The 24,055-nt window shown below is 38.4% G+C and overlaps 1 long non-coding RNA gene across 1 annotated transcript; it reads left to right on the top strand.

Moving 5' to 3' along the window:
- Positions 1–11,962: 11,962 nt before the first annotated feature.
- LOC146714268 (uncharacterized) lies at positions 11,963–12,495 on the top strand. Its single transcript, XR_014919295.1, has 3 exons — positions 11,963–12,013; positions 12,294–12,353; positions 12,433–12,495. It is a non-coding gene; the product is annotated as an uncharacterized LOC146714268 (long non-coding RNA).
- Positions 12,496–24,055: the final 11,560 nt, after the last annotated feature.

The raw sequence follows: 24,055 nt of genomic DNA on the forward strand, positions 1-24,055 counted from the left end.
TGACCATCTTTGAGCTTTGGAGACACCAGCTTATTGCCACAAGCCATTAGAAACTCGAGGCTACAAAAAATAAATAGGGACAACAGCAATTGCTAATTAGTTAAATATTTTAAATATTAGTTAAATATTTTATTATATACTGTTCTGTTTGTGTGTATGCTTTTATGACTTTTAAATTCTACTGGTATAGTCCATATGTTTTTATAATGATGAATAATATTGTAGCGGGTCAGGGCTGTTCGGGGTTCTGTTTGTACAGTTATGTTTTGTGTATGTTGCCATAGTGACGGGTGACGCCCTCTCGCTGCGACAGTGTGTCCTTCCGGGGTCAGAGGGCGCCCTGTGTGTTGTTGTTGTTGTTGTTGCCGCGCTGAGCAGTTAGCTAGCGGCAGTGTTCTTCTGCAAATGTCAATAAACGGCTGTGCTCCCTGGCTAGCTCACGGGAAGCAAGACCAAACGATACCTCCGTCTCCTCCTTGTCTGAGCTCGCCACAATATTTTAAACTTCTTTACTTTGGTATATTATCTTTAAGTACAAGTCATTACATGAATACACACAGTAACAATAAACAATAGTATTTTACCTGACATCCTCTGGAATGTGTTCACCAAAGCTTTCCTTGATGTGTTTCACGACAGTTTGGTTGTCCCAGGTCTTCTGGAATTCAAAAGCACTGAGGATGTGCCCATGTTTGTGTAACCATAATTTTGAACCTTGTTTGCACACTACTCCCCATGATGGAGTTGGAAGTAGTATAACATCTTTGTTGAAATGGTCATGCTGCTGGGCCATAGCTCTGAAATATAAATATATTGTTGTAGTTAGGCAAACATAAGGGTTAATTTTATATACTTTTTTTTTATACTTTTCCGAGAATAAGCGCTTCTTTTGTGGTTCGGACTCCTTCTGACATTTGTTTGGAGGTGGAGGAAAACCAAAGTAATTGCTTAAAGGAGCGTCTTCGACATCTTTAAGAGTTCTAAACAAATGTCTGTCCTCCTCCAGAAAATCCTATGTACGCAAACACGCGTTGCAACTTCTTATCTTGTGCGCGTCTTTTGTTTTGACAGCGAATGCGCACCTGCGGACCACTTATGTGCAGCCCTGGTTATTTAGCTCGTCATATTGCAGCCACAGAAATTATTTTGTCCATGAAACCATAAAGCTGCACTTTCTTTTTGCCTTATAGTCTGATTTGTCATAACTGTTCCGTTTTGTGGTAAGCTTTTCTTCTTGTCACTTCTTCACCCTGACCTGTCTTATTTGGCTCAGCAGAACTGAAATATATATCCTGCTGCTTTTACACACACACTCACATAAGCTCAGCGATTCTCTGCGCGATCAACCTCTCACATGTTTAAGCTTGCAGCGGGAGATTTCACTTGTCATGTTTGCGTAGTAAGCTAACGATTGATAAGATGATGTCAGAGGAATTGGTGCGCAAATTATCGTCACTCACCAATCAGTGCTGTCGCTCTCTATACACAGTTCGCGTGATTGCAAAGTGAAAGCAAAAAACAAGCGCAAATTCAAACGCGATTTCAATATGTCACATATTGACAGTGGCTCACCGATGCCAATAACATAATTACCCAGCTACATTTCCGAAAGAATGCAAAAGCATTGACATATATTTTTCCTTCCTACGATAGGCCGACGGGCAGGGCTGAGATAGATTTTGGTAGCCTGGAAAAATTGCTAGCCCCAGGACGTCGGGCTAGCGATTTTGCGAGCCCTGCAGTATATTCTTTTTTTTTTTTTTTTTTCTTTTCTCTCTCTTTTTCTTTCTCTTTTTTTCTTCTTACAAGTGTTTAATTTGGCAATGGGAATGCTGAGGCAGCGGTGGGATTGCGACAAGGATTCCTCTGTGAAGTGATATTGCACATGTCAGACAGTAACAGAATTTCATATCCTGCAGTATATTCTTAAATATCAGACTATTACATATGGCCCCATTTCAGGCAAGTGAATACAAACTCATTAAACTTTGTAACTACCTTTTTCTTCTGGTGCCTGATGTCCAGCTGCCGAAGCATTGCCGAGTTTGATAACGTGGTGCAGGTGCACATTCTCTCCTGACTGTAGATGTCGCTGGCATGGGCAAGCTGCTACGTTGACGTGAGGGAAAGAGGGATGTTAAGTGACTATCCAGTCCGTCCACACTGGTACTTGCAACAGGTTGCTGCCCCACAACTGTTGCATTTGACAAAGTTCTGATGGTCTCTGCTGAGGCTAATATACTGTTGAGTAATGCGGCTGCTTCACTTAGGCTACTAGCAGGTTGCTGAGTAGACATCTGTGTAGTGGTTTGAAGTGTACCACTTTTTCCTTCACTTTCCTGGTCTGGACACAACTTCCTGTTCATCTGAAATGCCTTCCTGTTCAACTGAAATGCCTTCCTGTTTAACTGAAATGCCTTCCTGTTCAACTGAAACGCCTTCCTGTTTAACTGAAATGCCTTCCTGTTCAACTGAAACGCCTTCCTGTTTAACTGAAACGCCTTCCTGTTTAACTGAAACGCCTTCCTGTTCAACTGAAATGCCTTGGATTTTCAGTAGTGTGTGTGAGAGCGTTTCAGTAGTGTGTGTGAGCATTTCAGTAGTGTGTGTGAGAGGTAAAATTTCAGTAGTGTGTGTGTGAGAGCATTTCAGTAGTGTGTGTGAGAGCGTTTCAGTAGTGTGTGTGTGTGAGAGCATTTCAGTAGTGTGTGTGAGAGGTAAAATTTCAGTAGTGTGTGTGAGAGCATTTCAGTAGTGTGTGTGAGAGCGTTTCAGTAATAATGTCCCTTACGGCACCTCATACTTAATGCTGGGCACACACTGTGCGATTTTTGGCCCATTTTGAGTTTCGGGGATCGGCCCGAGTTTCGCCTTAATCGTGTGTCGTGCATCGTGTAGTATACAAGGGGTAACGAGAAGGGATTAACACCACACAACCAGCTCCCGGTCATCAATCGTTTGGTCGTAAGAAAATCAAACATGTTTGAAATCCTGTCGTCGTCGACGCAGCCTCTCAAACTGCGCATGCGCAAACACAGAAATGAAAGTGAAAAGACGGAGCAGCGTGGCAGTGCACCGTGTGATCTGGACATAAGCGATGGAGGCACAACTTGCAGAACTTTGCAAAGCTCATCTGAGCCTTTTCTATGTGGCCTCACAAAATTATCACAACCGCAACAACTGTGAAAAGAGCTGGATGGACATTGCTGCTCAATCACAGCTGATCAATGTTTTTCACGTGCAGTAAGACTAAGTGCAATATTCTTTTTCTGAAAAAGTTGTATTTTTACTAAGCTGTATATAGCATCGGTATCCTATTTTTATCTTATTGTATATAGTATTTTATTTTATTCTATTGTATATAGTATTTTACTTTATTCTATTCTGTACAGTTGTATACAGTATCTTATTCTATTCCAGTGTTCTCTAATTTTTGCTATATAACTTTGCACTGTCCACTTTCTGCTGTAACAAAACAAATTTCCCACGTGTGGGAATAATAATCTTATTTTATCTTATTAGCAATTTAACAATTTAGCAAAGTTGATGGTGGTGATGTGCATGTCTGTGTCAGTGAAAGACAGAGAGGGAGAGAGAGGGAGCGCGAGAGACAGATTTTGTGTTATAAGCTTCATGTTATGAACGCACAGTGTGAGCACTCAGGTCGCATCAGAGCATCGGGCCGTATAGTGTGAGATCCTGCATTGTGACCCAACCCCTGTGAGTCAATCGTACAGTTTGAGCATGAGCTAAATTACGCGACTGAAAAAAAATCCCACAGTGTATGCCCACCTTAAAAAAGACAGAACACACAACTAAACAATCCAAAGAAACACTCATTCATGATTAAATACGGCCAGGACCATAATTATGATAAAACATTTTTAGTGGAAACAAGACAGATCCATTTTCGGTTAGTATGTTAAATTATTTTATTTTAATATATATAATTTTTAAGACCATTGTTGGTTTTAATCTAGCTTAAAACAAACCACTCCACTGGATTTAGCTACATTCTGGACTGTGTTTCCAGAATGCAGCTAGCGAGTTAATTGGAGACCGTAACAGCCAATCAGAATTTTTGCATCAAAGTCTGTGATTGGTTGGTTTTGTTGCACACTTATAATGGTGTACAGAGAGTTGAGCATGAAGCAGAGATGTTGTGAGCGTGAATGACACACTGAGAGCAGGTTTGCAGACGTCTGTGAGCACACAGAGCAGAGATCTGAGCAAGAGCAAGTGCCAACAACTGAGCGTTATTGTGTGTGTACATGGATAATAGCAAACACTGAAATAAATTTCTTGCACTCAAAAATGAATTTTGTTCCCCCAAATGAAACTTTTCTTTGCTCAAAATAATTTTCTCCTCAAAATGCAACATTTACGCTTACAAAAATTTTTTTATGTGCTCTCTGAATAGAGGCACAAAAATAACGCCATGCAAATGAAGTGTTTGATTTCAGAAAAATGAAAAAAAAGGGAGGAAAATTTTGAATTTCCGCTTTACTGTTTCTAATTGAGACTGAACAGTTTCAGCCAACTTTACAGATAATGAATCTCAACAAAGCTTAACAGTTGTAAACAGTTTTAGAGGCTCCCTCTCTATAAGGTTAAAGTGATGCCAACTTAAATACTGGCACAATACTGGCATTGAAAAATAATATTGTAACTGAAATAAATGTATTGAAAAATGTTGTATTGAAAGCAAACAAAATGATAGTGAAAAAAGATTCACTGAAACGCTAAATAAAAAATCTAAAACAAATAATTCCCTTACAACCAAATTTTTACACTTACATCTTTTTTTTTTACCGTTAAAGTTTTTGTTTTTTCGCTGACACTGTTTTGTCAGTGTTGCTGTTTTTCAGTTTCGATTTGCTGGCACTGTTTTGCCATTCGGGGGCACACTTGAGGGGTGGGGCTTAAGGCCCACATATATTTGCATACATTTTAACCCTTTAAGACCTACCATAGAACCAAGTCCGCCAGAGTTATCTTTATATTTTTACATGCTGTAGTGCCATTTTTGGGAGCATTTCAAGTTGCTATACATCAATATAACCGCTATAGCCGACATATTTTAATAACATGCATGCATTAAGTCTATAATAACTACACAAATTGCAAAAAAGTGCAATAAACTACAAAAAATTGAAAATCATTTTTGTTTTTTGTTTTTTACATATATTTCTAATTAGAGAAATTTAAGAGGTTTATTCCTCAAAACTGTCAATACAAACAAGTTGCACAAAGTAGTTTCTAACAACAGGAAATTTATTTTGCATGTCTTCATAGTTTTATTTCTGAGATACACCAATTTTTATATACTGCAGGAAAAATGAAAATAAATATTATAATCCAAATTTGCAAAAACAAAAAAAAACAGCATGTGCACCAAAATAAAATATTTCCAGCAGTGCAATTTAAGTTCTAAGCATCCCAGAAACTATTCAGAAAAGCATGAAGTCAAACATGACTTCATGACTTCAAATACCAGTATAGGCTTATAAGGCCCTGAAGGTAAAAAAAAACAAAAAAAACCCCAAAAACTACATTTTCCACGAAAATGACGTCACTTCCGGTTTCGGGCAGGTAATGGCGGACATACGATCGTTCGCGCTGACGTCTGTTCCAACGTAGGAAGTGTTTTGAACAGCTGATCGGATCGGCAAAGCGCGTTTCTGGAATATCGTGTTTTTGTTGCTGCAAGTGCTTTTTATGCATTTTTTGCAAAGCCATATGTGGAAGGAAACCGTGACCTAGGACAAGCGGATGGCATAAGATGCAAGTACAACTCCGGTTTCATATGCAAAAAAAATTATAGCGCTAGCTTACGTTCTGGTTTTACAGGGATTTAAAAATAGTTACGCAAAACATAGCGTGCCCGCTTTGACCAGTTTTAAAGGGTGAAAAAAAAAGGTTAAAAAAAGAATAGAATAAAATAGAATAAAATAGAATAAAACGTCTTTTTCACTATGACGGACAATCAAAGTTATGTTTTTCTGATTTATGAAGTGTGTGTGTGTTTCACTTCTACTCTACTGTTCTCTTTCAGAGCTTACACCAGAAGACAAACAACATCTTAAATCTATAAAATAATGACAGTTGTGAAATATCCAAATTTTCTTAAGCAAAGAGTCAGCTTACCTGAGAGTTTCCAGCATACAGTGTGAACTCCCAAGTAGAACACAAAGCAGGTTCACTCCTGAATCCCAGAGGTGGTTGTTACTCATGTCCAACTCTCTCAGTCTGGAGGACTGGGAACTTAGAATTGAGGAAAGAGCTTCACAGCTTCTCTCTGTGAGGTTACAGCCACTCAGCCTAGAAACATACATTTTAGTAAACTCTCCAAAGTCTTCAAAGAAACGCTTTAAAGCAATCTCTTGCCAGGATCAAACTGGATGCTTACTGGGCTTTCTTACAGGCTTTGACCACTGGCAGCAGCTGCAGAAGAGCCTCTTCTGAAGCTAAGTATTTCCTCAAGTCAAAGTCATCCAGTTCTGTTTCTGATGACAGTATGATGAAGACCAGAGCTGACCACTGAGCAGGAGAAAGATCAACTTTAGACAGTTGTCCTGAACTCAGGTGATGCTGGACCTCCTTCACTATAGTGTCATTGTTCAGTTCAATCAAACAGTGGAGCAGATTGATGCTCTTCTCTGGAGAGAGTGCCATTCATCCTTTCTTTAATGTACTGTAATGGACTGTCTTCTTATTTATCTGTGAGCTGATTCCTGTTTGTGTCAGCAGGCCTTGTAGGAGATCGTGATTGGTCTGCAGTGAAAGACCAAGGAGGAAGCGAAGAAACAAGTCCAGATGTCCATTTGGACTTTTTAAGGCCTTGTCCACAGCCCTCTGGTAGAAATTGTATTAAAGATATGTCTGTGAAGGTTCTCAGTCATCCAGGTCATCGTAGTCTAAGGAGCTTCGAGAGAAAAGCGTCTGGATTTCTTTAAGTTGCTTGAAGACGTTTCACCTCTCATCCGAGAAGCTTCTTCAGTTCTAGGGTCCAATGGTGGAGAGTCCCAGATTTAAAGATTGTCTAAACAGTTGACTGCAAAGGACATTTCATGACCTCAATGTTAGCACAAGACAGCGGGGGATGAATGAAGCCAGTAGCTTATATCCAGCATTGGATAAAATAAGAAACTGAAAAAAACTCCAGTTCAGTTAACACTAGTGCCAGTTCTGATAATTGGATAATTGGATGAGAGGGTGGAATGCTAAGTGATTGGCTTAAACTTTCAGCACTGGAAGCAGCTTGTTAGTAAAATGACTCTTTAATACATTTGTCAGTAGCTTGCTTGCAGTTACACAATAGACCCAGTAATAGAATAATAGCTCAGATGTCAAATGAAACTTTTAGAAATTTTCTCACGCCTGCTATTCAGAAAATAAAAATAACAAGTTAGTTTAAAGTTGATAAGACTAGTGCTTCGGCAAGATAGATATTACTTAGACACATCCTCTTCTAAAAGTTACTGACCTGTCTACACAGTTTTTATGAATATCTTTTCACAGGTAGATCAAGGAGAACCACTCATGATAAAGGCAGAATCAGTCTGGGTCCAGTTTGAAATTACGAGTTATAGTACTTGTTGGGGACCTTCAATCTACACTTGTTTGTCCCAATACCAGAAATGGATCAGTGACACCATCACAGAGACACCACTAGGCTTTGTTACATTCTCCTCCTCAGGAACTGACAGTGACTCAAACTTTATCTGCCCAACATCACCACCTACAACCAGAGGTGGAGGCAGACATTTGATACACCCGGGGCTTAGCCCTAAAGGGTAGTATGCATGTGGGATTGGGAGGGGTAGAAATGACTGAAAGATTATTAGGCTCTGTTTTGAGTTTTGTTTAAAAAAGAATGACTTCATATAGGAAAAAAATATATATCACATCTGCAGGACACCTTAAAGTAGTTTTTTAATTAAGCAGCAAGGCAGAACAAAGTCGGGGCTGTATCAAGACACGCGGACTAAACCCCAATTCAACCAGACCCAGAATTGATCCGGAATTAAAACAGGACTACAACAGTTCAAAATCAGGACTACTTAGGATTTAACCAAGACAGAACCAGAATCAGAACTAGATGATAGTAGCACTAAAAAAATCATCATAGACCTGCACTACACTTATTTTTTTAATTCTACCAAAGTCCACTATTTAGATTCATCCATCCATTCGCTTCCGCTTATCCTTTTCAGGGTCGCGGGGGGCGCTGGAGCCTATCCCAGCTGTCATAGGGCGAGAGGCAGGGTACACCCTGGACAGGTCGCCAGTCTGTCGCAGGGCTAACACACAGACAGACAACCATTCACACTCACATTCACATTCACTCGCACATTCACACCTAGTGGCAATTTGGATTATCCAATTAACCTATCCCCACAAGTTGCATGTCTTTGGACGGTGGGAGGAAGCCGGAGTACCCGGAGAGAACCCACGCAAACACGGGGAGAACATGCAAACGCCACACAGAAAGACCCCGGCCTGATGGTGGAATTGAACTCAGGACCTTCTTGCTGTGCGGCAACAGTGCTAACCACCGTGCCACCCCTATTTAGATTCAGAAAAGTTTATATAATTATTTAGCCTGAATAACTTAATAAATACAGAATTTGAAAAATAACAAACCTAAAAAGAAACACTAGGTACGAGATACATGAGTACCTATGATATGGTGATACTTTTGGTAAACAACCATTTGACTAACACGTGTGTCTCACCTGCTCTTGTTCCATCTCTGTTCTGTCCTCATTCTCCATCTCCCACTCTGTTCCTCTCTCTCCCTCTCTGCAGAGGTTATAGTTATAACTATGAAAAAATTACACTCCAAAAGACCCCGGACTTCTGAAAAAACAACCCGGGCTTAAGCCCAGTAAGCCACCCCCCCGCTCCGCCACTGCCTACAACCATCTCTCCCCTTAAATTTACCACTGTCCCTACCATTATTACTCCCACTGTTCCTACCCTTTTTAACACTACTGTCCCTACTAGTTTCCCTGTTATTCCAACCACACATAGCAATGGTGAAAATCTGATCTACTTCACCTCTCTCTCTGTTCTTGTTGTGTTGCTCCATGTGTTTATGGGAAGTGGAATGTAACACTTCCCCTGCCAGTGGCGGACTCCCTCAAGTGTCGGTGCGTTGGTGGTTCTTTGTGTCTGGGGGTGGGCGTCCGGGTACACACCGGCTCACTCCTTGGCGGCCGCTTATCGGGGCCTGGAGCCTGGGGCTCGCTCGGGCCACTTCGGAGGTGGGGTGCCCCCGGCCTCTCGGCCTGGGGCTCGGTCACTCAGGCACAGCTGGCTGCCGGCGGAGCTCACGGGCGCGTCACTGCAACTCCCCCTGGCTTCTGCTCCGCGGCTGCTGAGTGAGCCCTCATCTGGGACTCTCCTCAGCTCTTACTGGGACAGTGGCGCGGCTGCCCCTCTGTTGGTCTTCCTTGGTCTCTTGTGTTCTGGGGGCCTCTGGATGTCTGGAGTTTTGATCTCCTCCATACCTGCTTCATACCCTGGAGGACGGGGCTGTGGCTCCCCACACTCCCTAGCAGATCGTTACATGGAGAAACCTTTGGAATACAAGCATGCTGATCCACACAGGTGTGCACACAGGTGTACACACGGGTATTCACAGACGCGGACTACAGCTTTCTTGGCTGCTGCCTCAAAGCACATTGTGCGCTGTCTATCTTGCGTGCTGCACAATATCATTTATTATTTAGTATCTACTGATATCTACTGCTAGCTAGTTTATTGTGATGGTGCCGTGTTTTTTTATTATGTTGCTCTTTGTTGTTTGCTTTCTCTTCTGTTTTTTTTTCTCCATACAGGTGACCCAGGTGTTTTTTTTTTTTTTCTTTGTTTGTTTTTTTTCTTTCTTCCCCCCCCCCCCCCCCCCCTTCTCACCGTCTCTTCTCCCCTTTGGTTTTCTTTCTCTCCCTCTCTTTCTTTCATTCTTTCTCCCTGTCCTATCCCCCAGTTATGTCTGTCCCGTTTGTAGCAACTGAAAATAAAATAAATTCATAATTATAATAAAGGTCAATCAAATGGACCAATATGGCAAGGCCATGATGATCCACTTGGTAAAATAAATCCGCTTGGCATCTTTCTTGGCCTTAAGACAACAATTCTGATGGCTAAAGATCCAAACGGGACACAAAAAAAAAAAAAAAAAAAAAAAAGAGTGAATTCAGTTTTTCTTTACAGAACTACTTTCAAGTAGAGAAGGACATTCTACATTTCAAATCATTAACAATTACTTACCAGAGACAAAAACAACAGTGCCCCTGTAGTGTGGCCACCCTCCTCGCTGTTTCTTCCCATGGCGCCATTCAATAACTGCCGAGTAAGTGGAAATGGGATTCCCATGCTGGTCCATCTTGGAGTCATCATACCCCCATATGTTAACAGTTTTTACTTCACTAAGCTTTCCATAGTCCTCCCCTTCACTCCACAGCACCACTGCAAACTTCCTCTCCTCGTGTTCTGTTGTAAATGAAGGGGGAGGAAAAAAAGTTGCTATTTCCTAGCTAGAATGCTACGGGCTATATGCTAATAAAGGCTTTTTCTTATCAAAAAATATTCTATTTGACATGGTTTCTATAGGCATACTTTTACCGTTTGAACCATTTTAATGCCGCCAAGTGCTATGTCGCATGCATAATTCTCTGAAAAGAGCATTTCCACGTTGGTCACTTGTTTCTATGTGACCCGTAAAACATCAAACCACTTTTAGCAAGCTATTAGCTTAAGCTAAGTCATTCAAATTCGAAAACATTTAGGCGACTTACCTCTGATATTAGTTTTATTCGTCTCCGTAGTCTCCATCTTTGCAAGACACACTTTATTAGACCGATTTCCCGCTTGTTGTTAAATTACGTAAGGAAGCCGTTACCTGATGAGGACCGTGTGAGGTCTCGCGGTGAAAGCTGGCCACCTGTACGCTGCAGCATGGCCCGCCCTACTTTGCCTTTGATTGGTGTATCCTCATATTTGACCGTACACTTAACCAATCATGGCACTCACAGCTGAAAACAAATTTTTGAGTTCATGCTCTACGTCAGTATTTTCTCTATTTGGCGGTAGAATATGTTTTTCACAGATTATAGACTATACTGACATTCCAACTGAGTTTTGTAACTTAAGAGACAGTGATGCCGAAAAGAAAACATTATAGATCTGACACAAGTGAAATAGACTGGATGCGGAAAAACATTCCTTCACGTACTTTGACCAGATGGAAAAAACGGTATGTGCACCTTTGCCAATAAGTTAATACAGTTGTCAGTTTCTGTCATTGTTATGAAAGCTACAAGAATTTATTTACTTTTTTAGAAAAATCGACAGAGCTTTGACTGACATCGGACAGCACAACACACAACAACAAGTAAGTGAATGTATATCGTTAATGTCTTATCAGCTACCATAGTAGCACTTGATACAAAGTGTTTGGGTTTTAATACTTTGGTTAAGTGGAACATTTCAGTTCTAATTTGACACCCATAACTTGGCTTATATTTTTGTCTTGTGTGTACTAAGTAGGTTAACAAACGAATAATTCCATACACTTACATAGATATTTATTTTCAATGATAAGTTATGCAACATAATTTATTGTGTTTGCCAAATGACTGATAAATTCTGTTTAGGTTAGTTATGATAAGAAAATGCAAAGTATTTGAGAATCTAGACTATATTCATAATGTTTCTGCATTGAAAGTAATCTGAAGTGCTACTTAAGTAATTGTGAGATGATAAATATAATAAAAAAAATGTAGTTTTTTACTTAGAAGACAACCTCTTTCATTGTGTTTATTTAAAGGTCAATAAAAACATTAAGAATAATAACAATCACAATAATAACAACATGGAAATTTCATCCCGACTGTTTTCAGCGGAGCTGTGAAAAATGTATCTTAAACAAGTTGTTCATTTGTATCATTTCAAGGACAATGGTGAAGATGACAGCCAGAGAGAAGGAACTTTCACAGTTCCAATGGTAAATAAAAATACATTATTATAGTCTCTCTCTCCCTCTCTTTCTCTCTCTCTTTCTCTCTCCTTTTAAAAGCAACATACAGAAAAAAGGCCACAATAAAGCATTACTTTCATTCTTATGTCTCTTCTACACTACTCCATCACATTGTAAAAGTAAAAAGTACAGCTCACCATTAAGCTGTTTAAATATGTCAGTGACAGACTCACTACTTGTTCTGGAATATATCATTCGGATATTTAATTCATATATATATTCAATACTTGGGTTGTATTCCTCACAGGAAAGTGAAGATGCTGCCCAAAGAGATGAGCAGATACCAGAACCACAAACGGTGTCACTGGTAAGAAACAAATGCAAGATGTGTTCCCTTTCTATGGCTCTCTTTTCTTTAAAGAGTAGTTAATTTGAATACTTCTCAGGGAAACAATGAAGATGCCACCCAAAGACAGGAGGAAAGAATAGAAATGGTCACAATGGTGCAGGTAAGACTTGCGGTTAATTGCATTTTTAACTATGACAAACGTCGCTATGACTGCTGTTTATGTTGTAAATGCAGTTTTGCAAAAAAAAAAAACAAGGCTATATATGAAAACAAGTGAAACCTGCTCAAATATAACACAATTCTTTTTCAACCATTCAGGAGAACGTCCCTGAAGCAGGAGTTGATGTGAACTGCTCCAGTGGACTAACAGAAAATCAAAGCATCATGTCAATCCTCTCCTTTGCTTTGAGACACAACACTACAGGTGTATTAATGGAGGACTTGCTGAAACTGCTCAAGTTACATTCTGCTGGGACTACTGTAGTTCCATCAAGCAGGTATTTTCTGGAGAAACCCTTCGCTGATATTACAAACCAGTTTAAACGACATCATTACTGTAGAGTTTGTACTAAGTACATTGGGTCTTCACAATCTTTGGAGGAAACACTTAATTGTGTGTCATGTTCTTCATTCACAACAGTGAAAGCCAGTTTAGAGGAAGGTAACTTTTTTATTAGTATACTATTAAAAGATCAGCTAAAAGACATTCTTGAGAACTACAATGTGCATGATCTATGTTTCAGAGGTGATCCCAGTGGTAGCCATGTAATAAAGGACATCTGTGATGGCAGCTTGTATCAGACCTTAAAGTCTACCAGTAAAGATGATTTTCTGTCCCTCACTTTTAATTGTGATGGTGTACCAGTTTTTCAGTCTTCCAAATTTAGTATTTGGCCAATATTGTGTTGCATTAATGAGATACCACCAGAGAGTAGAGACAAACATGTACTTCTATGTGCTTTATGGTTTGGATCCAAAAAGCCAGACATGTCCTGCTTCTTTAAACCATTTGTCGAGGAGTGTGCAAATCTTTCTCAAGTTGGTTTTGAGTGGCAAGATCCTAACAATCAGGCACGGAGACACATGAAAGTACAGACATTGTGCTGTGTGTGTGATGCTGTAGCAAGACCATTGTTACAGAATTTCAAGCAATTTAATGGTGAATATGGCTGTGGAGTTTGCCTTCATCCTGGGATGCAAACAAGGAAAGGGAATGGAAAAACAAGGGTTTACGCATGTCCTGATGAAAAGCCAAGTGACAGAAATCATAAAACCACAGTAGAAATAGGACAAATAGCTGAAAGACAAGGGAAGACTATTTTGGGGATAAAGGGCTCATCTCCTCTTGCAGATTTGCCATTGTTTGATCTTATCAATGGAATGGTCCCTGACTACATGCACTGTGTACTGCTTGGTGTGTGCAGATACATGGCATCTTTATGGATGGATTCTAAAAACACTTCTGAGCCATGGTACATTGGTGTACAAACAGCAAGCATAGACAAACACCTCTTGGCTATTAAACCTCCAGGTATCGTCGCTCGAGTTCCAAGATCTTTAATTGAACGCAAATTCTGGAAAGCTCATGAGTGGCAGCATTGGCTTTTGTACTGTAGCTTGCCAGTTCTGAAAGGCATACTTCCACAGAAGTATCACTGTCATTGGGCATTACTGGTAGAAGGGATAAGCATTCTCTTGGGGTCCGAATTAAATACTGAACTGATAAGCCACGCACACGACGCATTAGTGTACTTTGTTGGAGGTGTACAATCTCTGTATGGAAAACAGCACATGACATTCAATGTTCATTCATTGTTGCATTTGAGTAAAAGTGTTGTGCAATGGGGTCCTTTATGGGCTCACTCAGCCTTTATGTTTGAAAGTTTCAATGGGTACCTCTTGAAACAAATAAAAAGTAGTCAAGCTGTACCACAACAAATATGCAAACGAGTGGCAGTCTCCCGTGCCTTTCCTCGTTTAGCTAAGCAGTTCTTAACAAATGCAGCTGCAGAAGTTAAACAGTTCTGCAATGAAATGGGACAAGGAACCCAGCATGTCAAGAAGCATGAAAAGTTTACTCAGGTGACTGCCCTTGGTTCACCAAATGTAAGACAAATATCTCTGAGAGATCAAGCTGCTCTCCACCCAGTTAGAGAGGTTCCCACAAACTCTGTGGTGAGTTACTACAAGAGAATTTCTATGAATGGAGACATTGTTCACGGTTACACGTACAGCAAAACAAAACAAAGAAACAATTATGTGGTGCTTTTAAAAAATGGAAGTATTTTTGCTGTCTCACACTTTGTTGAAATGGATAGTCATTGTTTATATGCTATAGGAAAATATGGTAATTGCACAGTGCAAAAGTTAGCCAGAGGTTCTCTTATAAGAACTCAGCTGAGCTATATGTCAACTGTTCACTTTCCCACAGGCTTTTACAAAGCCATAAATGCTACTCAGATAGTTAGGCCACGTATGTACATACAGTGTCCAGACTCTACCTCAATTGTATGTCAGCTACTGAATACGTACTATTGTAAATAATTTAATCTTAAATCTTATTGTAAATGATTCAATCCAAATGTGAAGGTGGAGCTACTGATTATGGGGTTGATTATGGGAGAGATTCAAAGGCTTTCAATTGTGTCAAATGTCATTCTAATTAAGAGTGAAATGTGCAGCTAACAAGGTCTAAAGCCATAGCAGTTCATAAAGGTGGCGCATTCACGCTGTCATTTCTGAACATATTTCTTATTGAAATATGGGTTTCTGACTTGGGGGAAAAAAATAATTCTGTCAAAACATTTTGCAATGCATGTTCACAACATTTATGTATTTCAATGTAATTCCATTAAGCTAGTGGTGTGGTGTTTAAATGGTCCTTAAAGCACTGTCATAATGAATCTGGGTCATGTAAAAAGACAGAAATATATTATATATAAAATGTATTTTATCTACATCTTTGTGTAATCTGCTGATTCTGTGCAAAATTAAAAATATTTCTACAATATGAATATTGTCTAATATCTTTTCCATCTATATAGAATACATTTGAGATGTATTTTGAATATTTACTGTGTTGATTTAATCATTTGTCAAACTTATTGTAAAAGTTTGTTCTTTAAATGTCAATGCAATAACGGGAAAAAACATTATTTGAAAGTCAGGAATAGGATGCCTAGTTTTGCAAAAATGCTAAACAAAGAAATAAATAAACTTTACACAAATGAATGAAAAGCATTTTTATCAATCCCAGAGGGAAATTCTAATGTAGGGTTTTATTTAATCACATGTTCAAAGCAAACTTCTCGTAAATTTGTGGCTTTCCCCCACATCTTTTTGTCATTCAATGTTAATTGTTAGTTGTTTCCTGTTTGTGATAACACAAGTAAATCTTTTGTTCTCTATGAAAAACTTACAATAGTTTAGTTTCACTCATGATTGTCTAACTCATATAAGTATGATATTACATTTTTCTTCTTAGGATAATATATGTCGGGTTAATGTCATATATTTTTTTAAGAAGTATCCAAAACATGCAAGTTTCATTTATATAATTTTTTAAGGGATCTTATATGTATTTTCACTCTTGTATATTTTTCATACAAGTTTCACACAAGACAGATAAAAACCTTACAAGATTTATATATATCTTTTCCATATGGGGAAGCTAGCAGAAGTTAGCTCACTAGTTTCGCTAGTTACCTAAGCATGATATAGCATGTTCTGACTGAGAGATTTCTGAAAAAATTCAAACGTACAGCTCTGTTATCACTTCCAACATAAATGAAGACAGGAAACTAAACAGCAGTGATGTTTGTAGGGTTACTGAAGTTGGGCTAGCTGGTATATAATGATGTGCTACCTGATCGCTAGCGACACAGCTATGTTAGCATAATATAAACAGTGAAGCTGGAGGACGAACACTAACACATTTCCACTAATAAAAGTTAACGTGAAGGTTCCTCGTGGTTAGAGACAAATGCAATCGCATGGCAGGATGCTGTAAACGGACCAAACTTCAGTCAGGAGAACAACTGAGATAATCCATCCACAATACGAGGTTAGTCATTAATATACTGCAACAACATGGGAATAGAGCAGAATTCATTCATTAATGAATCAATGGTACAGAAGTGGAGGAAGCAAGAAGAATGAGTTTAATAAAGTTTGATTTATCTGACTGCTTTGTTTCGCTTAATGTGCCTTATAATCCCGTGCACCTTATGGTCCGAAAAATACGTACTGCACACTGCAGTTTAATGTTGCAAAGCACCTCTTTTTAACTTCAGTGGATATTATACATGGTTATGCTCAGGATATGTCAGCCCATTTCTACTGGAAATGCCTTTTGGTTAAACTAAAGGAATTTGCATTTGCACTGTTACATTTTTATAAAGCTTTAATGTACATAAAAACCAGCTTCTTCTTTAAGTGAAAATAAATGGAAGGTTGTCTTTTTGCGCTAGTAATGTTGTGGAGTTGTATTTTGTCTCGCATCAATTATATCATCAGTTATATCGTTATCGCAAATTTTCAAATATATATCGTGATAAATATTTTTGGCCATATCTCCCTGCTCTACTTACTAGGGTATATTAGACTTAACAGTTAATATATACAGTAATGGACTTCTATATATTTTACATAAGATTAAAACTTTGGGTGTAAGATTCAGATAATTATTTATTAAAAGCTAGACATTTTAAATGAGAATAAGAAAGAAAAGTATGTCTTTGTGTCCCCTTTTCCCTGTTAATGCCCTATCGGCCCCCCTGGCTAAACTTTGCTAGATCCGCCCCTGCACAGTTACCAGCCGTCAGCTACGTAGAAAAAGATCCTGGTGTAGAAATTAATATTAAATAAATTCTAACAACAGCTCATCAAGATTAAACGTGCTGCTGTTGTTCAGCCGCTGGTTTCCTCTTTTTGGTGCAAAGTGGGCGAAAAACAAACAATGGTTATGAGTCGAGTTACACCATGTCGCAAGTTTTGTGAGGTGCTTTTTTGATATTTAATGGATCGGATTAAATTTTTTTATTTCTCTCCGATATCCGATCCAGTAATTTACATCAGTATCGGACCGATACTGATACGTAATATCAGATCGGTCCATCTCTAATCATGACCCGCAGCTTTTATGGCTGTGGTTTCAGGAAACATCAGCTGATACTAGAAATTAATATTAAATAAATTCTAACACCAGCTGACCAAGCTTAATCATGCTGCTGTTGTTTAACGCGACCTCTGCTGGTTTCTTCTTTCTGGTGCAATGTGGGCGATAAACAAACAAGAGAGACCGGACTTGCGACAGATAAGCCGATCAGCTGATCATTGATCAGTTTCATGATTGAAGTAGCAACAGGAGAGGGAGGGAGAGAATGAGAGAAGAAGAGGCAGCTGTTTAGCAAAGACGCAGAATAACTCCAGCTTTGTGTCTTTTTCATTGTAGCTGAAGTACGGGACAAACTGTTCCTTTTCACCTCAATACGAAACGCGTAATATTTTCTCTGAATACGAGGCGATTCCGTTTTTTACAGGATGGTTGGCAACTCTACTAACTAACCTTATGAACAAAATAAAGTTCAACATCAGTAACATAGCACCCACCCAGGTGTATAGAAACCCCGTCATGCTAGCTAGTACGCAGTACGAAAAAGTCAGCATAACAAAAATAAACTCCACCTAAACTTGGTTCATATCTGACCCAGATAGACTGCAGGTCATAACTTCTTACCTGAAGTTCAGTTCACCTGACACTCGGTCCGGCGGCCGCCTCAGGTCTCTCCTCCTGCCTCCACTTTCCATCATCCACCTGCTGGCCTCCACCACTTGCTAATCTTACTGAATCTGTGGAAGCTCCGCGATAGCCAGAAGTAACGAATAATGACCCTATCTAAATCCCAGTAACGATTAACACGTCCCTGATTTTGGCATAACAACTACACTGGTGTTTAGACTGTGGGAGGAAGCTGGAGAACCTGGAGCACCCACACAAACTCCACAGAAAGACCACTGCCAGTGAGTGGTTTTTAACTCGAGACCTTCTTGCTGTGAGGCAGTAGTGCCAACTCAAAATATGAAGTTAGTGTTTTATAGTGGAAACGTTGTTCTTCCTGTTAAACTTAATCATGTGTGTGTGTGTGTGTGTGTGACCTCTGCAAAAAATGTAAGACTGAATCCAAAAATCTTGATTGAATTGACAGTAAAAAGTAAAACATTAAAAATAAAATCTTCAAACTGTGAAGAAGATAACTCTCTTGGGTGTGACAAATGCTATTTTAAAACTGATATACGATGTTATTCTTGTTAACTTGCTCATTATATTATTGTGAAAGCTATAGGCCTACAGTGAATCTTAAAAACAACAGTCATTTAGACATTAGGTAATTTTATGTGATCTATTATGGCACAATGTTTCATTGCAGTGCTTTGTTGTAGTGCAGCAGCAGGTCCAGAAGCTCTTTTTTCATTGTTGATACCAGTCAGAGGTAGCTAGAAGGACTTCTTGACATTTCTTGTTAACCTTCATTTTTCCTAGTAGAAAAATGTATCTGTGTTTTTTGTGTGAATGTTCCAAACAAACTGTGGTGAAACTGAAAACAAACAGTAGGAGGAATGTTGCAATTGTTGTTAGACCTGTTTTTTTAACCTGATACTGACCTGATATCTCCAGGAAAAGTAATGTTTCAGAGAAGCTCAATAAAAGTGAAAATTATTTTTTTACAGAATAAATGTTTTACATTTCAAACTCTGGACACTTTTAAACAGTTCATTTTTCCTCTGGATTTTCTCATCTCTTCATTCAAAACACACTGTTTATACGATAGCATGTTCATCAAGTTCAAATTCAAATTGACATTTTATTCGTCACATACACAGTCATATAAGTACAGCATACAGTGAAATGCTTGTGTCCAGGGAGGGGGGGCTGCAGACTGAGAACAATTTTTTTTCAATGTAATGAGTTTCATAAATACAGCCTTTTTGCACACGCGCTTTTCTACTCAATAATGTTGCTGTCAATATACTTGATATTTATTTATTATCACCTCTGTCAATCCTTGATATTTATTATTGAGTGATTTGTACACATTGTGCTATTTCTTAAATCTGTAACATATTGTATTGTTAAATAGTCTAGTTTGTTTATGTTATTTTACTGTAACAGAAACAGACTGTAACCCACATAATTTCCTCAGGGATTAATAAAGTATGCTGATTCTGAATGATTCTGAAAGCCTTTCAAGCACAAAATGTATCAGGACTTTGAATGCTAAAGAGGGGCTGAGAAGGTGACTAGCCACTATATTTCCATCTAAAAACTTAAGTCCAAGGGATCAACCAGGGTGGGAACTACACATAACAGGCAACTTAGCAAGGAATCCATTTAACTGTATACAGCGTGTACTTTGTTACCAGCAGAAAGCACCCTCAGAAAGGTCGCGGAAAATGCTCAACTGCCATCACTTTAGGCTGTAACAGAGCGACACACCCTTGCCCAACCACTCAACCCAGGTAAGTCACAGTTGCCCTGTCAAACGATAAACAGTGCCCTAACTCTCTGCAAATAGCCTGTGTCTCCCCTACATCGATATCATGCCCCGCCCAGTCTGTACGAGAAGGCACATAACCAAACAAACCTGAATACTCGAGATAAGGTCTTCAAGTTCAGCCACCTGAGCATTAGTCAAATGGCCCAGACGACACCCCAAGTTCTTAAGAGTCTCTTTGTTAAGTTCTAGCAACATAATGACCTTAAAGAAATACATTTCGAGTACCTTCTAAACATTTTGAGAAAATCATGAACTCTGTGCCATTTTTGTGCAAATTAGTAGTTATATAATATTTAAAACAAAAGAGTTAGTTTCAAATTATTCTTGTAACATATGTACTAGTCACCAAATCTATTGCATTTTAAACAAATCATTGGATCTAAAAAAATTTTGACATATTTCTTAATTTTTTGTAGAATGCTTGAGTTTAACACTCGCGCATACATATATACATCACATCAGTAAGATGTGTTCTGTGTTTGTTCTACATGAAGTTCATGTCAGAAAAGCATGATTCACAAAGATAAGCTAAACCAAAAAGCCAGGCAACTTTCATTGCTGCTGGGCATACACCTTTGTACAGACTGGAAGTCTGAAGTCCTAACTTAAAGACCATCAGCATGCAACAATCTCTTCCTGTCCAGCATGCAAGTTAAACATTGCACTTAGCTGCTCAGCAATTCATGTTATGTCCACTTGGATGAAAGGATCTCAAATGAATTACACAAGTGGTTTGAGTTGATCAAAGTCACAAAACCTGTTCTAAAACCCCTGCCCGGGTCTGTTTATGACCTGAGACTCATAAACAGACGTTATTTATAATCTTCATGCAGGAGTCATCACATGAGTAGAACTAGTCACCTTTTGCATTTATTGCCTGCTGGTGAATTATGCAATGGTAATGTAGAAATTTAGGGAAGTCTGTGTCACTTTTGTACTTCATAATGAAGCCTGTAGTTCAGCCTATATATGTAAAATTTAAAATTAAGATTCATTGTTATCGATTTCAAATCTACATTAATGCAAATATTATGGGTTAAAAAAAGAAAGAACAGCCATTTTTGAACTTCACAGCGCAGTTTGACTAACAATGTAAGAGGAAGGTTATTCGAAAATGCATAGTCTAATGGTTTAAGTAAGTCAGTAGTGATGCTGTTAAAGTGGGCAAATGGCAACATGGAACAAGTTTCCCAACACTGTTCATATTCAGAACCATCCGTTCTAAGTAGTGTCCGAATTGTACTTAGTAGCAGACATGAAAGTGAAAGTAATGACACAAATGTTACTAGACCTGTTTGGTGTTTTTCTTTTTTGATTCTTGTCAATGTTTCCCCCAAAACAAAATTGTTTCAGGCAAGTACAACAGAAAGTAAAGAATATTGTTTTAAAATGCAAACCCTTGCAAACACAGAGAAGTTGAGATGTGTGAATTTAAAGTGATTAACAGAATGTGGTTGTGATAAGAATCAGGTGAGGTTGATTGCAGCACAATATTGTATGTATTACTCATATCTTTAGCAGTGATTCTGATTGATTGTTGCAATCATGAGAAGGATGTGCTTTTATCCCCTGCAAATACAAAAAAGCACCCAAACATTTTCAGAGGATAAGGGTAATTTAAAAAATAATCTATTCACCCCTTGCTCAAGCAAAACTTCATCACCAGTTGCCTGACTTTTTTTTTTGGAAAGCTAATGCGACAGTGAAAGGGTGGAGCACTGGGTGGAGCTGAGAATAATCTTCAGGTACTTAAATGTAATTATACCATGACAGAGGTGCAGTTAACAATGGCTCTCCATCAGTTTTTGTGCTGTATTGCTGTGATGACTATTCTCTTATGGAGTGGTGAGAAACAAAGTTTTATTTTTCTTTAAACACTTTTGTTATTTTTCCAAGGTTGAAGAAGTATTTGATGAAGTGGAGGTATAATAAAATACTGGGAAAACTACTGGAAATTAATGGATTAATGGCTGGTATCGTGTATTGTTATATATATTATAATGTTGTTATATATTTTTGATATTTTACACATTCATGATAGTAATAATACTTTTTTTTGGAATGTTCACTGTCATTATGCAAATACTGTTTATACGGTTGGGGAAACCTGCAGTCAGCTGAGACCGAAGAAGTCACTTGGATGAGTGACGAAACATTTCTCCCACTGAAAACGCTACGTCCAGATGAACAGAATCAACTTTTGGAGATTACTTACCCCACAGGTGTGAAACTCCAGGCCTGGAGTTAGATGTGTCCTTGATCCAACACAGCTGATTTAAATGTCTTGTTAGTTTATGGTTACACAAATAAAAGTTATTTGGTTAGAGTTGGACATTAAACTCTACTTGATTAAATTTACAAAAATATAATGTTTGTCATAGTGACACCTCCCTGATTTTTCTACAACAAAAAATACAACAAAATAAAGACAAATAAAACAAAATACATGTCCTACTGAAATGCATTACTTTGTGCTTAATAACAAATACAAAAAAACATGACAATTTCACTAACTTGCATGAGAACATGGGAAAACATACAAATGTTTGATCACATGTAATTTCTGTTTTGGCATCACTTCAGTGGCTTCCAGTGCAGTTAAAAATAGAAACTTTAATGCTGACAAATATGTGAAGGGTATCAAATAATTGAGTGCTCACAGTTGTTCTCACAACTAATGAATAAATAACCTAAAGGAGATTGCATTGAAATGTTGATTATACCTTTATGTGAAGAGACACTCAACTATTTAATTAGACATTAAAGCACAAGTAGAGGATAAAACACTTTCATTTCCATTTCGCTATATAAAACCTAGAAAGACATGGTCAGTAATTTTCTGCTAACAAACACATACACACCCCTGTAGGGACTCCGTTTGTAGCTTCACTTTGGCTCCACCTAAAGGCACATTAAAACATAGTTTAAAAGGGAAACCCCACCAGTGAATTAATGAAATTGTTGTTTCTTCTGTTCATGTAAAAGAGAAAGTAAACTTAAAATTCTCACAACAAATTATTACTGCAGGTTCAGACTTGAAGTCAACCATCATGCCAACATTACAAAACGCAGCAACTGCAGCAGTAAAATGCAGATAAAGTATCCTAAAGGAAAGTTTCTTCATCTTCCACTGAACAGCCTCTGCACCAAGATGTGCTCACATTTAACAGGTACTAGTTGTTGTGTTATAGCCTATTGTGATTGGTCAGAATTGTGATAGTGATAATTTAATAAATGAGTAAATAATTTTTACTTATTTAGAAATAAAAAACACTAGTCATGTGTTTATTTAAATATTATTTTGAATACATTGAAAATAAAACCTATGAAAATACTTCTTGTGGGAAGTAAAGGTGGGCTCTGGCCATAGTAGGAGTGGTGTTGCTTCATGTAATGAGTAGCTCTGAAACAGGTTTACATGCGCCTGGATTAATGCATAGCTTACCACAAATATATTGATGAGTCAGAGTCAGACATTAGATCAAGAGACAAATTCAAGGGCTGAAAATGAAACAAACACTGAAGTGCAAAAGTCTGCAGCTGTTCAGTTGGAGACTTGAGGCAGTGTGGAAATGAACAACTTAAGACCAGATGTAAACATGTTTACAGCCTGGTATCAAATGTGCCATTAGGTGGAGCCAAAGTGAAGCTACAAATGCAGTTCCTACAGGGGTGTGTGTGTTTGTGAACAGAAAATTACTGAGCATGTTACGTTTTTGTAGGTTTTAGATTACAAAATGAAAATGAAAGTGTTTTATCTTCCAGTTGTGCTTCAGTGTCAAATTAAAAGTTGAATATGTTTCAAACATTTTAATGTGATCCCCTTTAGGTATATACAGTGGGGCAAAAAAAGTATTTAGTCAGCCACCGATTGTGCAAGTTCCCCCACCTAAAATGATGACAGAGGTCAGTAATTTGCACCAGAGGTATACTTCAACTGTGAGAGACAGAATGTGAAAAAAAAAAAATCCATGAATTCACATGGTAGGATTTGTAAAGAATTTATTCGTAAATCAGGGTGGAAAATAAGTATTTGGTCAATAACAAAAATACAACTCAATACTTTGTAACATAACCTTTGTTGGCAATAACAGAGGTCAAACGTTTACTATAGGTCTTTACCAGGTTTGCACACACAGTAGCTGGTATTTTGGCCCATTCCTC

This window comes from Copadichromis virginalis, linkage group LG3, assembly GCF_057382275.1.
Source record: "Copadichromis virginalis isolate Kocher_CV1m ecotype Utaka linkage group LG3, C_Virginalis_male_GT1.1, whole genome shotgun sequence".
In the NCBI taxonomy this organism is placed as follows: domain Eukaryota; kingdom Metazoa; phylum Chordata; class Actinopteri; order Cichliformes; family Cichlidae; genus Copadichromis; species Copadichromis virginalis.